Genomic DNA, 17,897 nt, shown 5'->3' with positions numbered 1-17,897 from the left:
TCTCGTTGGGGCGGCGTAACGTCAGCGTCGATAGCATGATCGAAAACTTCCGGAGATTGCTCATATGCTGTGGCAAAGAGGTGGGTGGAGTCGGGTCACCTGAACGTGGGGCATGGCGCCTAAAGCGGCGATGAAGATGGAGGATTCCACGGACTCGGCGCAGCCAAGGCACTCGGCACGGAGCAAAGATCGATTACTTGCTCTAGGATTCTAAACGAACAGGGTAGTTTGGCCCAACGTTTTTAGAACAATTCAGTTTCACAGCTCCGCTCCCGAGGCGGCGGTGGTGGCGGTCACGCGAACTGGTGTCGCTGCAGTCACGGTTTTCTTCACCTGCTCCTGCTTTGGCACGCGGACAGGCGGGAGCTTTGGCGGGCGCGCGTCATTCGAAGCGATTTCGTTCCCAACACGTGCGCCTGAATTATCCGGTTTACAAATGTTTGCTTTTTTGTAGTGGAAATGCTTTCGTCTTTTCCGCCGGGATGTACGAGTGGCTACAGAAATGACGCCGCAAATTATCATTTTTTACCCCACCACGTAAGGCCACGGAGTTTAAACAATGGGAACAAATGCTGCACCGCAAGGACAGGCGCCTGAAGCAAAAATTCAAGGTATGTGAGAAACATTTCGAAGAGCAAGACATTGTAAAGTATTTCAAGCATGTTGTGAAGGGCCAGGAGGTTTTAATTCCTCGTGGTAACTGGAAGTTAGTGCCAGGAGCATTGCCGCGTCTCTTTCCTGGCTTGCCGGAGCACATATCAAAGCCAAGAACGACGACATGCACGCGAAAATCATCGAAAAAGCGGAACGAAATCGGCTTGGAAGCATCGGCGGAAAGTGCGTCTTGTTCGAGTGGCTCGTATGGACAGGCCTCTTTGTCCTTAGGCGATGCGCTCGGAGCAGAGGGCCTGACGACACCACCTAGCACCTCAGCAACGAACTCCTCCGGTGTTTGTCTGAACAAACTGGTGATAGTGCCGTTACCTAGTAGGGACTGAAAGCTTGAACTCAGCGTCGATGAATGTTCTGGGCAAACTTGCGGTGTTTTTTTCGACAGGGGACTTCTGGCAGGGGAGCTTAAAGTGAGCAAGACCGTTATTGTGAAAAATGATAGTAGCTGTGTTGTGAACTGTTACAACAAGATGCACAAGCAACTGCATGAGACTGTAGACAGCCCTGCTAGCGTCGAGCACCTGATCAACGAGACAGATAGCTTGAAAATCTGTTCAGGCATTCCGGTAGCTCATACTGGTGTGACAGGAAAATTAGAAACTGTCCATCACAAGCAGTGTTCTGTACTCACAACCCGACCTGTGTGTGCTCGGTGCCTACGCCTTCAAAGGCAAATGCGAGCAAGAAAGCCAGTGAAGGCAGCGGTGAACAAAAGCAAAAAATGCGAAACTTGACCAAAAAAGTTTTCCGAGCTGCAGCTGCAAGGGAGAAGGGGAAGCAAGAAATCACACTGCTCAAACAGGAGCTCGCGAAGGCTTCTTACCAAGGAATAGAAGAAGCTTTAAGTGGCCTTCCTCACTTGCAATGCGTGGCATTCCTGACAGCACTGAAGTCACTCAAAGCAAAAGCTCCGTGTGGCATGCGGTATAATTCTGAGTGGATTTTGAACTGCTTGATGCTGAGAATTTCAATTCCACGGGCATACAAGCTGATTAGCGAGATGAAAATGTTGCCCCTTCCTTCTCTTAGCCGCTTGACACAAATTTTGAAAGGCTTGCCGTGCAAGTACGGCTTCAACGCCATTTGTCTGGAAGCTATACAGAAGCAGTTCCATGGAAAAGCAGATGAGCAAAGGTTGGGGTCTTTGATCTTAGACGAGATAAAGTTGCGCCAGGCATACGACTTCAACAAATGCAGCTACAAGATGGATGGATTGGTTGATTATGGAGGCGTCACGAATGAAGGAACCAACCAGCTAGCCGACCATGCGCTAGTATTGATGTTTGTTCCTCTGTTTGAATCCTGGGTCCAGCCAATTGCAGCGTTCGCGACAAAAGGTGCTGCTCCTGGCAAAATTTTCGCAGAACTAGTCCTGGAAGCAGTGGTGTGCCTTCACAAGCATAATGTTACAGCCATTTTCATTGTGAGTGATCGCGCGGGAAACAACCGGTCCATGTGGCACCAGCTCGGTGTTAGTGGCAGCATGGGAGCACAATGCCATAAGATTGCCCACCCGTGTCTCCCTGATGGGAAGTTTGTGCATTTCATTTGTGATGTACCACATGCCATCCAATGTGTGCGAAATCATCTGCTCAAGCACAAGTATGGCCAGGTGGGTGGCAGAACAATAATTTTCTTTTGTGTCGTCTTTTACATTCGCATATATTAAAATCAGTTATTTTTGCATTTCCAGGCTGGAGAGAACAGCATTGATTTCTTCCACTATCAGCTTCTCTACGAAACTGAAAAGAAGAAACATGTAAAAGTTGCCCACAAGCTAACTGAAGCTCATGTGCAGCCGACAAACTTCCAAAAAATGAACGTGAGACTTGCAGTTCTGGTGAGCACTAGTCAGTATGACAAGTTTTGTAACGCTCTGACGGTGTTACTGTATTGGACTACTTCCTTGAAACATAAAAAAACTATTTTTATACTGCAGCTTTTTAGCCGGAGTACAGCCTTTGGCCTCCATGTCTACAGAGAAGAGGGCACTGATGGCTTTCAGGACACAGCTGAAACAGAGGCATTCACACGAATGATAAATGATGTTTTCGATGCCTTGAATGCTAAGCTCCCTAAGGAAGGCATCAGAGCCAACTCGCCGAACATCCAGGTGAACAACACGTTTAAACCGTGGTTTATTCGCCTTTTCTTCAGGTTAAACTATTTGTGCCGTATTATTTTCCTTGATTTGATTCATTTTAATTATGTAGGATTCTGTAATTCTCTCATTTTTTCGCAGGTCATCAAGGACTTCCTTGTAATGCTTGACACCACGGAATTTACCCACAATACGAAGAACACGCTCTTGTTCGCGTCGCGTCAAACCACGGAATCTCTGCGCGTGACGTTGCTTTTTATCACCGACATAATTGATGAACTACACAAGGCCGGTGTTCCATATGTTCTCACAGCAAAGCTGAACCAAGATCCACTATAGGTAATGTGCCCTGGGACTTTCTACCATATGGAGTCGACTCAAATATTCGATGCCAAGAAATATGCTAAAATGCTTCCTTTCACAAAGTGTGTGAATTTAGCGTCTTGCACTAAATACCATGGCGAAGGAAGAAAGCAAACTGGGAGGATCATCTGTAGAAAAAGTGAGTGGGATAGCGCCACGCGTGGCCACGCCGTCAGCTGTCTCACTGCTTCCCCTGACATTGCTGTCTTGCCAAGGAGCTCCCTGCCACTCTCACTTTCCCCATTTAATGTCTCCTTCGTCGCTACCCTGAACAACGGGACATTTGCGTGCGAGGTTGAAACACGATTTGCAGCAAACACACTCGCTTATTCCGCGTGCGTCGTTCATCTAAACCACGTGACAAGTAGCGGGAGATTCAAAGGAACAACATGGTCGCTGGCGGCAAGGGGGTGCGATATAAGAGCAGGGAGAAACGCGCGGCCAAGTGTGTTCGCTCATTGCTCTACCACTTCTAGAGACGCCGCAGGTGTGTGCCGTGACCGAGAAGACTGCGTTTCGTGCTGCGCACAAATTTGTATTGAACGTGTGCAGTAATTGTTGCCGCCTTTTTACGGGTACGTTGAATTCTTTCAACTGTTTAAAACTCGTTTTTTATTTGAACTGCACTTTCTTTCTCCGTATTTTTTACAGCTATCTGTACGGTACGCCACTAACAACAAACCGATTGTGTATCACATCTAGTACTCCTTTGTACCGGGAAAATAAAAAATAAAAATTAAATAATAGAAGAAATTACACCACGCTCTTAACTCACCTTGTATCGCCGATCCAACCACACATTCGCCATGTCCATCCTGTACAGTATGGCCACAAAAGACGATATCCGGCTGTTCCACGATCACCTCCCTTTCCATTCTAGAGGACCAACGGGTGCGGAAATTACACTGGGCTTGGCTTGGGTTGGCATAACTAAGTGACAACTAGCAAGAGTGCAAGCGTCAGCAGACACAATGGCCAACACACACACACACACACATATATATATATATATATATATATATATATATATATATATATATATATATATATATATACAGACATATAAGGGTTGGCAGTAATGAAACCCTCGGAAAGCAAAGGCGAGGATGTCGTGGGTCATTGAAATAGATAAAAAATTTCGAAAGGAAGTGGAGAAAAATGCCCGCCGGGTGGGATCCGAACCTACGACCTCCAGAAGACCGGTCTGGTGCAATGATCTCTACGCTACACCGGGGCAATTTTCACCTCTCTTTCGGTAGTATTTATGTTAAAGTATTTTTGTGTCCTGCGCTTGAGAGTGGTAGCCAGCGCCACTCGGACTAATAGGGGTCAAAGGGATACATACATACACATATATATAATATTTATATTATATATATATATATATATATATATATATATATATATATATATACATATATATACTTATGGCCCTGATGAAGGCAATTCCCTTTGCTGAAACGCTCGCGACAATCATGGTTTCTACCTTGCTCGAAGTTTTCTTTTCTTGTGTTGTCTACCATCTTTCCTGTTTTAAAGTTTTATTGCTCCTCTCTCCTACCTTGCTCGAAGTTTTCTTTTCTTGTGTTGTCTACCATCTTTCTTGTTTTGAAGTTTTATTGCTCCTCTCTCCTCTCTCTCTCTCTCTCTATATATATATATATATATATATATATATGTGTGTGTGTGTGTGTGTGTGTGTGTGTGTGTGTGTTTGTGTGTGTGTGTGTGTGTGTGTGTGTGTGTGTGTGTGTGTGTGTGTGTGTGTGTGTGTGTGTGTGTGTGTGTGTTGTGACACCACTGGTGGCCTCGTTTGTGGAGGTTCTGACCGCTGAATGCCATGTCCCAGTGGAATGCAATCATCACTTACGCCCGGTAACAGCCATCGCTTCTTCATCTCTGTATATACTCATGATCACCGATCCTTCCGCCTCCTCGAAATATCATCATCGGTATCTTAGTTCGGTCGCCATCTTGCTGCCTTCCAGCTCGGCTTGCGAATAAAGCTGTCGGCGCGTACTGCAGAAGAACGGAAAGTTGGGCTAGTTGGTAGGTGTTCATCTTCGTGGAAAACAAAAGCGCTCAAAAAACAGGGACAAAGGATGATGTCGACAGCATGGCCCTTACTCGCTACTACTCGTTTATTGAAAAACATACACCTTTATACCATGCAGAGTACGCGTGGTCGGGTTCCCCTCCCCCATTATACAAACCATTAAAAGACTTAACAGCGGCCGAAGCACATGCGGGAGAAGAAGATAAAAAACACTCCAAACACATCGCACCCAAAAATCTGAAAAGGCGCAACAACCCTACATAAAGCAAAGCGTTATTTCCGCAACGTGTTACACAGATAGAAGTATTCGTTGTCGGTCAAAGTGAGGGAGGAGACGCTGACACAATCTTCGCCACACCTTTTAATGTGGAATGATTCTATAACTTCTCTGGTGGTTTTGTACCGAATTTTCGATAAAACTGAAGCCTCGCAAAATTTGGTGTACAACCACACGCAGAACAGTGTTTTGCGAGGTTAGAGCCATCCTTCGAATTTAATAGACTTCGATGCTCTTGTAGGCGTATATTCAAACATCGCCCAGTCTTTCCCACGTAGATAGGGCCACAATTGAACGGTAAGCAATAAACTACACCTGTTGCACAACAAACAAAGGGGGGGGCGGATTTGTGCTCAACTCCGCAGTTTTGTTTTCTTCTGCAATTTTTACTATTTGATAACAACCTATCTATTTTGCCACACACACTGTTCAGTTTATTGGGAGCCGAGTAAACCACTCTGACATCATACCTATTTGCAACATTCTTTAACCCATGCGCCAACCTATGCACGTAGGAAATGACTGCAAGTTTTGTGAGCTATTTTTCGTTGTCCTTTTCTTTGGTCGCCCAATTAGACTTCATACACTTTATTAACTTGTAAACAACCTTCTGCACGACGCACTCTTGAAAACCAGCCTTTTTTAGTTTGTCTAATTGATTATGAAAACTTGTGAATACTTTATCAGAATCATATTTTGTAATGGCTGAACGCAGACACGAAGCAGCAATGCCCATCTTTACTACCTTTGAGTGCTCAGAGTTGAAGTTTAAAATGGGTTTCTTTGAGCGCAGGACGTACGCCCAGCAAACGTGATTTTCTTCACGAAAAAGCTTTAAGTCTAATAACCATAGTTCATTCTCTTTAGGTAGCTCTACTGTAAAGTTCAGTCTACAACCACACTGCTCAAAAACACTCACAACATCACGATTTCTGCGGTCAAGGCTATCAGACTGTACAAACACAAGGAAATCATGGACGTACCTTACAATTTTTGTGGCCGCCCCACCTAGGTTGTGTGCGATTTGTCGTTCCATTTTGCCTAGAAAAATGTTGCTATGCACAGGTTCAACTTTGGATCCCATACAAACACGTGTTTTTTTAACACAAAATTTCCCTTTCCATTCTACAAACGTAGACTCCAAATAGAAAGACAGGATTTCCATGAATGTATTGACCGACACACCATTTTGTTGCTAAACCTGATCTCGTCCTTATCTCCCGTAATACATAGCCGGACACTCTTCAAAAGACCATCAAGGGCATTGAATAATAAAGTTCTTGCACATAAATGCTAAAGAAACCCCAGGCACCTGAATTTGTCAGGTGCATTTACATTTACAAAGAACATTTACAAGTTCTTCAGAATTCGGGATGATGAACGGGTCGCACACCACCAGGTTTTATAAATGTGTCTGCAAGAACTAGAAACCTCTCGCTGCCAAGTGCACCTTTAGGTCACAATTGCACGAAAAGGAATCTCAGGTTTGTGCGTTTTTGCTGTAAAGAAGATTTCCAAATAAGGCTTTTTCGACTTTCTGACAGCTGATGCAGGTTTTTCTAGGTTGTGCTCTTGCAGTACGTCCAGGGCGCGTTGTTTGTCTTTTGCAGGCTTATGTCCACATGGACGAAAGTCTTCACGACAGCTTCAAAAGCTTTCTGCGAGAAAACGCTTTCAGGAGCAACAACGAAAAAGCCGTCCTTATCAGACGTCAACAAGTGCAAGTCATTTTTCACCGCATAATTAAGAAGACCCTTAACGTTAGGTAAGCCTTTTCAGTTACTTATGATATTGCGATGACGTCCACACCTTTTGCGATGAACGTAGGACGGTCCAGCTCTGACACGCGCCAGGAGACGGACCTTGAAACTGCAAGCTTCTCCGGGGAACTGAAGACGGGCTTAAAGCAAACTTCGGCCCCAGCTGCAGAACTTTGTTGCGGTGGTCGGGAACGCTTCCTCCTACAAGGAATACACATTCGCTTCGCTTTCTCTGACTTTCTTCCGTGTAGGCAAGGTAGGTATTATGTAATTCTACATCCACTCGGTGAGCTGCCTTGAGGTTTTGCACCAACCAAGAAAAATCCGTCGGCGAGACCCATCTTCGCCCTGTGCGGCGCAGGTCATGCGCAAGCAGTTCCTGAAGTGGTGATCTTGTATCCAGCTCTCCTCGGGTAGAATTCACCGGAGCACAACAATTTCCACAGAACACAGCAGGACGATTTGCAGAATTCTACGCGAGGAGAGCTGGGGACAAGAGCGCCACTTCAGGGACAGCTTGTGTATTACCTGCGACGCACAGGGTGAAGATGGTTCTCGCCGACTGATTTTCCTTGCTTTGTGCAAAACCTCAAGGCAGATAACCGAGAGTATGTGGAATTCCATAAGACCTACCTTGCCTACACGAAAGAAAGTCACAGCAACCGAAGCGAATGTGGGTTTCCTTGGAGGAGGAAGCGTTCCTGACCACCACAAAAAAGTTATGCAGCTGGGGCCGAAGTTCTGCTCTGAGCCCGTCTTCATTCCCCGGAGAAGCTTGCAGTTGCAAGGTCCGTCTCCTGGCGCGTGTCAGAGGTGCACCGTCCTAGTATCATCGCTGAAAGTGTGCACGTCATCGCAAGATCAGAAGGTAACAGAAAACGCTCACTTTATGGTAAAGGTGTTGTTAATTATGCGGTGAGAAATGACTTGCACATGATGACGTCTGATAAGAAGGGCTTTTTCGTTGTTGCTCCTGAAAGTGTTTTCTAGCAGAAAGCGTTTGAAGCTGTCGCGAAGAATTTCGTCCATGTGGACATAAAGCCTGCAAAGGTAAAACAGCGCACCCTGAACGTACTGCAAGAGCACAACCTAGAACAACTTGCATCAGCTGTCAAAAAGTCCAAAAAGCCTAATTTGGAAATCTTTATGGCAAAAACGCACAAACCTGAGATTGCTTTTCGCGCAATGGTGACCGAAAGGTGCACTTGGCAGCAAGATGTTTCTACGTTCTTGCAGACACATTTACAAAACCTGGTGGTGTGCGACCCGTTCATCATGCCGAATTCTTATCGACCTGTTAATGCTCTTAAGGTCTCAAATCCAGGTGCCTGTGGTTTCTTTAGCATTGATGTGCAAGACCTATATTATTCGCTGCCCTTTGATGCTCTTTTGAAGAGTATCGTGCTATGTATCACGGTAGATAATGACGAGATCCGATTTGGCAACAATTGCGGTGTGTCGGTCAATACATTCATGAAAATCCTGTCTTTCTATTTGGAGTCTACGTTTCTGCAAGAGAAAGTAAAAGTTTTTGTTCAAAAAACAGGCGTATGTATAGGATACAAATTTGCCCCTGTGCTTCGCAATATTTTTCTACGCAAAATTGATCAACAAATTGAACACAACCTAGGAGGGCCCGCCTCAAAAATTGTAAGGTACTTCGATGATTTCCTGGTGCTTGTACCATCTGATAGCCTTGACCGCAGGGTTCGTGATGTTTTGAGTCTTTTTGAGCAGTATGGTCGTGGACTGAACTTTACAGTAGAGCAACAGAAAGAGAAGAAACTACAGTTTTAAGACTCAAAGCTTTTTCGTGAAGAAAACCACGTTTGCTAGGCGTTCGTCCCGTGCTCAAAGAAGCCCTTTTTAAACTTCAACTCTGGGCACTCAAAGGTAGTAAAGATGGGAACTACTGCCTCGTGTCTGCGTTCAGCCATTACAAAATGTTGTTGTAATAAACTATCCACAATTTTCCTAATCAATATTATAGACTAAAAATGTCTGGTTTTCAAGAGTCGGTCGTGCGGAACGTTGTTCACATGTTAATAAAGTGGGTGAGGGCTGCTCAATAAAAAAATGTTTTTTACTAAGTCTAACGAGGCGACCAAGGAAGAAGACAACGAAAAGAAGCCCACCAACCATGCAGTCATTTCATACGTGCATAAGTTGACGCATGAGTTAAAAATTGTTGCCAAAAGGTACGATGTCCGAGTGGTTTTCTCGGATCAGAATAAACTCAACAGTGCGTGTGGCGAAATAGATAGGTCTTTATCAAATAGTAAAAAATGGCCAAGAAACCCAAACTGCGGAGCAGAGAAGAACCCCCTCCCCTTTGTTCGTTGTGCAAGGTGTTGTTTATTGCTTACCGTTGAATTGTGGCCATATCTACGGGGGCCAGACTTGGCGATGTTTGAATATGCGATTACAAGAGCATCGAAGTTCATTAAAGTCGAAGGATGGCTCTAACGTGGCAAAACACTGTTCTGGGTGTGGTTTTACACCAACTTTTTGCGAGGCTTCAGTTTTATCAAAATTTTCTAACAAAACCACCACCAGAGAAGTTACAGAATCATTCTATAATAAAAGGTGTGACGAACGATGTGTCAGCGCCTCCTCTCTCACTTTGACCGACAAGGAATACTCCTATCTGTGTAACACGTTGCGGAACTAATGCTTTGGTTTATGTAGGGTTGTGGCACCTTTTCAGGTTTTTGGGTGGTATATGTTTTGTGTTTGTTTTATCTTTTTCTGTCGCGTGTGCCTCGGCCGCTGTGAAGTCTTGTAATTGTTTGTATAATGAAGGAGGGGAACCCGACTACATGTACTCTGGATGGTATATATGTGTATGTTTTTTTATTAAACGAGTAGTTGCGAGTAAGCGCCGTGGTGTCTACGTCTTCTTTCGTCCATGTTTTTTAAGCGCCTTTGTTTTCCACCAAGCTGCGCGTACTGCTCTGCCTTCGCCTACCATCGGCATTACAAGTGTCAGAAGGTGCGTTTCGGTCCCGTAAGCCACCTCTCCAGCTGCCCCACTGGAGTTCCGCTCGGGTCGACGCCTAATGCCAGAAACTACACCGATGACGCTGGAATCGGCTAACGCCACGGCTCCACCAACCCCCCAGTGCATCGTAACCAGCCCCCAGCGTGACCCTCCTTTCTTCGCATGCCTTCGTGACGACGAGGCCGACAAGTGGCTGGACAACTCCGACAGGGTGAACGCATTCAACCGCTGGGACGATAACCTCAAACTGCAAAATGTTTCCTTCTCTGTGAGCCGGTCTAGTTGGAACTGATTCATTTTGAAGGTAATAGGGCACAGAAACGGGGACAAAAAAAGGCGCTTGTCCGTGCCTTCTATTCGTTGTCCCCGTTTCTGTGCGCTATTAACTTCTAAATGTTTCCTTCTCCCTGATCAAGGTTGCCGAGACGTGGTACCTAAATAACCGGCATGCCATCACCGACTGGGCCGATTTCGTTACTCAGTTCCGCCGGATTCCCGGCTCTTCCAACGCTCGGAGTGACAGAGCGAAGAAGAAACTCGAGACCCCTATGCAACATGTGCATGACACGTACACCTCATTATCGAAGACGTTCTGGCGCTGTTTCATCGCGCCGACAATAACATGTCGGAAGCTGACAGTGTACGCCACATTCTGAAAGGAATCGGTGAGTTCGTGTTCACCACACTGGCAACGCAGAACCCCACAACCATCTGGGACGTGATCTCCACTCGTAAGCGTCTCGACCAACTACAGTATATCCGCCTTCGTCAAGGCATGGCTCCTACCCACCATCTGTTAAATGAACACCAGCGTGCGTTGACACCCACAGTAATTCGCGAGGAAATGCAAGCCAATATTTCCCAGTCACACACTGTGTCCGCGAAGCTCCTTCTATGCCTCGCTTATGGCATATAGTTAACGAGGTGCTCGCGGCTATGCCCGTACTTCCGCTTCCCTCCCAACCTGTTTCTGTGGCAACGCCATCTTACTCGGACGTGAATGGTTGGCATCCTCTATCGCTCCCTCCCATTGCGACACAGGGCCCGCCAGGCTATGTGACCGCCATTCCTCGGTTGCAAACTACGCCGACATATTTACCAACAAAGCATGACCCCAACGTTGGCCGGCGAATCTGCTATTATTGTGAAATCTATGGCCACATCTCCCGATTTGGTCGAAGGCGCCAACGTGACGAACTACGCGGCTCCGCAGCCTACGAACGCGATTATGTACGCCCGAATTACTTCGACTACGTGCAGCGTACGCAGCCGTCTTTCTCACGCCATTCACCAGGGCCACCCCCGAGTCACCAACCGGCTTTCCTCGTAGGCCGCGCGATACGCGACGCCGCTCAACATCACTAGGCCGTCGGGCGTTGTGGCCCCTTCGGCCTGCGACCTACGTCACCGACCACCACTTGAAAACTAGTGAATGCAGCTTTGGGAGGGGAAACTGCCTCACGTGGCAAACTTACAATGCTTCCGGAGAATCCATCGAACATGTTGTCAGCTTTGGTTGAAGGTGTTTGTTTAGATGGCCTTATTGACACTGGGGCCAGTATATAGGTGATAGGTATAGAATTGTGTGCATGAATACGCAAGGTTCGAACACCCTACTGTGACCTTCTTTACATGGAGCCAATAGAAGCCCGATGAAGCCGTGCGGACCGTGCGCGGTATGAATTTCAATCGGTCAACTTCGTCATCACGTTCAGTGTGCAATGTTGTAACCTTGTACGCATCACCTTTTCTTAGGCTGGGACTTCTTGTCATCCGTATCCGCCGTCATATCGTGACAGCAACCCCAAATTCAACTCGCAGATACAAAGGACACCAACATTCCGGAAGAAAAGCTACAACTGAATTTGACAGCAAGTGCCGATTACGTTTTATACCCTGGCCACAATACAATCCTTTCAGTTCCCTCAACCCACATTCGTGATGGTGATGTGTTATTCGTTCTGTCTGCGCGTTTTCTTCCCCAAGGAATCATTATCACGACCAGCTTTGTCCGTTTTGCCCGTTGGTCTGCGCCGCTCGTCGCTACAAAAACCACTTCTGAGACGATACTCCTCCCTGAAGGCACCACGTTCGCTTCCGTTGTGTCTGATGACAGTCTGTCTCTGGTTCCCGTCTGCTCTGTGTCTTCCGTTCCCCTGTCTTCAGATTCTAGCTCCTCACGTCACACCCTGGCAGCCACGATTAGCTGAGACCTCACGGCGTTCGAAACAAAACTCACACTTGAGCTGCTCTAAAAACACAAAAACTCATTTGACTGCATCTCCCCCAACCTCGGAAAGACGTCTGGGGCAGAGCATCGTATTGAGACAGATGGGATCCACATTGTTCGCCGTCGCCCGTACCGTGTGTCGTCGTCGGAACGGAAAGTCATCGAAGAAAACGTCGCGGGCATGCTTCGACGAAATGTTATTCGACCGTCCTCGAACCCATGGTCTTCTCCTGTTGTTCTGGCAAGAAAAAAAGACGGTTTTTCACGCTTTTGTGTGGACTATCGGGCTTTGAATAGGATTACCCGGAGGGATGCATATCCGATGCCGCGCATAGGTCACGAGCTGGACTGCCTACAAGAGGCTGAATATCTCTAGTCTAGACCTGCGATCTGGCTGCTGGCAGATCCCATGCACGAGTCTAAAAAGAGAAAACGGCATTTGCGACTCCAGACGGCTTGTACGAATTTAATGTAATGCCTTTTGGCTTATGCAACGCCCCAGTCTCATTGGAGTGCATGATAGATATGGTACTTCGCGGCCTGGAATGGAAGACATGTCGGCGTTACCTTGACGACATCGTCATCTTTTCGTCAAGTTTTGCGGAACATCTGCAGCGTCTCGATGAGGTGATGACTTGCCTGGCAAAGGCTGGTCTGACTCTTAACACCAAGAAATGTCGTTTTGCTAGCAATTCGATAAAGGTTCTTCGTCACGTCGTCAGTAAAGATGGCATACGCCCCGACCCAGAGAAAATTTCTGGTGTAGCCAATTTTCCTCGACCTCAGCAACAAAAATGCCCTACGTAGTTTTCTCGGCCTGGCGTCCCATTTTTGCCATTTTGTCCTAAACTCTGCTACTCTCGCTCCACCTCTGAACCAGCTATTAAATTCTGATACCCCCTTGGACTGGAGTGACGGCTGCGAAAAGGCCTTCCAAGACCTCAAGCAAGCACGTACGTCCGCACCTGTATAATACCACTTTGATGACTCGAGACCGGCAATCACCCACACCGACACTAGTGGGCATGGCATTGATGACGTTCTGTAGCAGCACGATGCTTACCGCCGCGAGAGGGTTGTTGCTTATGCCAGCCGCTCTCTAACACGAGCAGAGAAGAAATAAACAATAACGGGACATGAGTGTCTGGCTGTTGTGTGGTCTGTGCAGAAGTTTCGCCCATATCTCTACGGCCGACATTTCACCATCGTCACAGACCATCACGCTCTGTGCTAGCTGTCGTCATAGAAAAACCTGTCGGGACGCCTGGGACGCTATATTCTGCGATTGCAAGAGTACGAATTTATGGTTCCCTACAAGTCCGGACTCAAGCATGCAGACGCAGACGCACTCTCGCGGTGCCCGCTGATTCCGTCTTCGAACGACATGGCGTCATTTTCTCATGCACCGCCATCATCAGTTGCCCCTGTCGACTATGCACCGGCTGACGGCCGCCGTGACTTGGTCGATCATCAACAAGCAGACAGTTACTGCCGGAAAATAATGAATCGGCTCACTGGTTCGACACGTCCACCCAATAGCCGCCTACGTCGCCAACTGCGGCAGTTCCAGCTAATAGACGGTGCACTGTATCGCAGAAACTACCACCCAAATGGCGCAACATGGGTCCTAGTTGTGCATTCTTGTTTCGGGAGTTGCGTCTTGCAAGTTTTTCATGACAACGCCACCGGCGACCACCTTGGCTTTCAAAAGACCTACGACCGCATTCGAGGTCCCTTCTTTTGGCCAGGACGCTCAACCAGTGTCGTAAAATACGTCGCTTCTTGTTCACCCTGTCAGCACCGAAAGCGCTCTACAGCACCCCCTGTCGGTTTCCTGCAGCCTGTTCCGTGTCCAAGTACACCGTTTAAAGTGGTCATTATTGATTTGTATAGGCCCTTACCGACGACATCCACATCCACAGCGCCACTTCCCTCGGCTAACGCTGGCGACGTCACTGCCCTCTTTTTGCGACACATCCTGCTACGACATGGAGCCCCTCGCGTACGGTTAAGTGACCTTTCCCTGAGTACTTCGTGCCTGTAATACCTCGCACAAATTGACATCAAGCTACGATCCACAAATGAACGGGCTCACCGAACGTTTTAACCGCGCACTCTCTCACATGATATCAACATATTTAATGTATTCAAGCATCAATGTATTTAGGTATTCCTTCTTTCCCAATACAATTAACGATTGGAACGTGCTCCCGAATGAAATTGTGCGCTCACCAAATGTTTTGACTGCTCTTGAAAGTGTTTCCTAAATGGTAACATTTCATTTACTGCTTTTGACCGTATATTTTTGCTTTGTTCTGAATTATGTTCTCTTGCTATGTTCTGCTGCGTTCTCATTACAGAGACAAACCTGTATTCCCATTATATCGCTTGCATTTCAATGATTACTTGTTGTTTTTGTGATTAATAATTAACCCCCCTACAAAAATGCCCAACGGGCGCTGTAGGTATTTTTAATAAATAAATAAATAAATAAAGAACATACGCCCTGACCACCGAATTGGGGACACTCTATTGCCTTCAGTAACCTTTGCCTATAACACGACAGTTCAAAGCACTACAGGATACGCGCCTTTTTACCTTGTCTGCGGCCGTCATCCATCGGACGTGCTTGATAACGTGCTTGATACCGCTTCTGGGTTCAGTTCTGCATCGTTCCCGGAACAATTCGTGTCTTGGATCGACCACTGTCGCCTACTGGCTCGCATGCGCACAGAAGCAAGCCAAAAAGAGCACAAAGACCTCTACGACCCTGTTCCCCGGTCCCTTTCTTTCCGACCTGGTGACGAAGTCCTGGTCTGGACACCGGTTCGCTCTCCAGGCCTCTGCGAAAAATTCTTACACCGGTTCTTTGGTCCTTACAAGGTTCTTGAGGCTACCACTCCGGTGAACTATCGCGTCACCGCCGTTTGTGGAGGTTCGGACAACCGTCATCGCGGCACGGAGATTGTCCATGTTTCTTGCCTCAAGGCTTTCCACCGGCGTAATCCACTGTAAAACGCACCAGGCGGCCGCTTCTGCCACGGGGGACAATTAGTGTGAGACCAGTTGTAGCCTCGTTTGTGTAAGTTGGGACCACTGAATGCAATGTCCAAGTGGAATGCAATCATCACTGCCGCCCGGTTGCAGCCACGGCTTGTTCATTTCTGTATATTTATAATCACCAATTCGTCCACCTCCTCAAAATATTATCATGGGTAGTCTGGTTCGGTCAACATCTTGCTGCCTTCCAGCTTGGCCTGCGAATAAGCGCTCTGCGTTTACTGCTCTGCCTGCGCCTACCATCGGCTTTACAATATATATATATATATATTTATATATATATAAATATATATATATATATAAATATATATATATATATATATATATATATATATATATATATATATATATATATATATATATATATATATATTTATATATGTATAGAAAGGTAGGTCTGTAGTCTACAATGCCAAAGTAGGCATAGGGGTGTGGTTAGGCTCTTTTCTTTTTTACTACGGTTAATGAACTAAACATTTTTTCAAATATAAAGAAGAAAGAAAGAAAAACACGCGCCCAGTGTGGGGACTGAACCCACGCCTTTCGATTACATGTCGAATGCCTTACCAATTCGGCTATCTGGGCGCATGTGTCCTCCATCACTTTCTGGGCTATTTACATATACTAGAAGTTTATCTGACACTTGAGGGTGGTAGCCAGCGCCACTCTGACTACACGGGGAGAAGGGGACCTTCTTTTCAACCCCCGGGGCGTGACTCCAACGTCTACAGCCTGTCATGAGCGGGTAACTGGCGGGAAGCCCTCTTATGCTACCTAGGCATCAAGGCTGCAAGAACCGAGACCCTCGCTAGGCTTTCGCCGAATAATATAGTAAGGAAATGAGGGGCTCGTTGAGGAAATGCAGAAAGATAGGTCTGCAGTCTACAACGCCAAAGGAGGCATAGGGGTGGGGTTAGGCTCTTTTCTTTTTTGAACAACCGTTAATGAACTAAACATTTTTTTAAATATACAGAAGAAAGGAAGAACACGCGCCCAGAGTGGGGACCGAACCCACGCCTTTCGATTACATGTCGAATGCCTTACCAATTCGGCTATCTGCGCGACTGTGTTCTCCTTCACTTTCTGGGCTATTTACATTTACTAGAAGTGTATCTGACACTTGAGGGTGGTAGCCAGCGCCATTCTGACTACACGGGGAGAAGGGGACCTTCTTTTCAACCCTACGGGGCGTGACTCCAACGTCTACAGCCTGTCATGAGCGGGCAACTGGCGGGAAGCCCTCTTATGCTACATAGGCATCAAGGCTGCCAGAACCGAGACCCTGGCTAGGCTTTCGCAGAATAATATAGTAAGGAAATGAGGGGCTCGTTGAGGAAATGCATAAAGATAGGTCTGCAGTCTACAGCGCCAAAGGAGGAATAGGGGTGTGGTTAGGCTCTTTTCTTTTTTTTTACTACGGTTAATGAACTGAACATTTTTTTAAATATACAGAAGAAAGAAAGAAAAACACGCGCCCAGAGTGGGGACCGAACCCACGCCTTTCGATTCGATCTCGAATGCCTTACCAATTCGGCTATCTCGGCGACTGGGTTCTCCTTCACTTTCTGGGCTATTTATATTTACTAGAAGTGTACCTGACACTTGAGGGTGGTAGCCAGCGCCACTCTGACTACACTGGGAGAAGGAGACCTTCTTTTCAACCCCCGGGGCGTGACTCCAACGTCTACAGCCTGTCATGGGCGGGTAACTGGCGGGAAGCCCTCTTAAGAAAAGAGCCTAACCACACCCTATAGGCCTCCTTTGGCGTTGTAGACTGCAGACCTATCTTTCTGCATTTCCTCAACGAGCCCATCATTTCCTTACTATATTATTCTGCGAAAGCCTAGCGAGGGTCTCGGTCCTGGAAGCCTTGATGCCTAGGTAGCATAAGAGGGCTTCCCGCCAGTTACCCGCTCATGACAGGCTGTAGACGTTAGACACGCCCCGGAGGTTGAAAAGAATCTCCCCTTCTCCCCGTGTAGTCAGAGTGGCGCTGGCTACCACCCTCAAGTGTCAGATACACTTCTAGTAAATGTAAATAGCCCAGAAAGTGAAGGAGAACACAGTCGCCCAGATAGCCGAATTGGTAAGGCATTCGACATGTAATCGAAAGGCGTGGGTTCGATCCCCACTCTGGGCGCGTGTTTTTTATTCTTTCTTCTGTAATTTAAAAAAATGTTTAGTTCATTACCCGTAGTAAAAAAAAAGAAAAGAGCCTAACCACACCCTTATGCCTCCTTTGGCGTTGTAGACTGCAGACCTATCTTTCGGCATTTCCTCAACGAGGCCCTCATTTCCTTACTTTATTATTCTGCGAAAGCCTAGCGAGGGTCTCAGTTCTGGCAGCCTTGATGCCTAGGTAGCATAAAAGGGCTTC

At 46.8% G+C, this 17,897-nt stretch overlaps 2 non-coding genes across 2 annotated transcripts; one reads left to right on the top strand and one right to left on the bottom strand.

Annotated features, from left to right (window-relative positions):
* Positions 1-16,992: 16,992 nt before the first annotated feature.
* On the bottom strand, positions 16,993-17,064 carry Trnar-ucg (transfer RNA arginine (anticodon UCG)). Its single transcript has one exon. It is a non-coding gene; the product is annotated as a tRNA-Arg (tRNA).
* A 524-nt stretch (positions 17,065-17,588) lies between these two features.
* Positions 17,589-17,660, top strand: Trnat-ugu (transfer RNA threonine (anticodon UGU)). The gene has a single exon. It is a non-coding gene; the product is annotated as a tRNA-Thr (tRNA).
* The last annotated feature ends 237 nt before the right edge of the window (positions 17,661-17,897 follow it).

This window comes from Haemaphysalis longicornis, unplaced genomic scaffold (assembly GCF_048455015.1).
Source record: "Haemaphysalis longicornis isolate Haplotype H1 unplaced genomic scaffold, Haemaphysalis longicornis Haplotype H1 scaffold_15, whole genome shotgun sequence".
In the NCBI taxonomy this organism is placed as follows: Eukaryota; Metazoa; Arthropoda; class Arachnida; order Ixodida; family Ixodidae; genus Haemaphysalis; species Haemaphysalis longicornis.
Note: the sequence above shows the minus strand (reverse complement) of the source record. Positions and strands in the feature narration are given on the sequence as shown.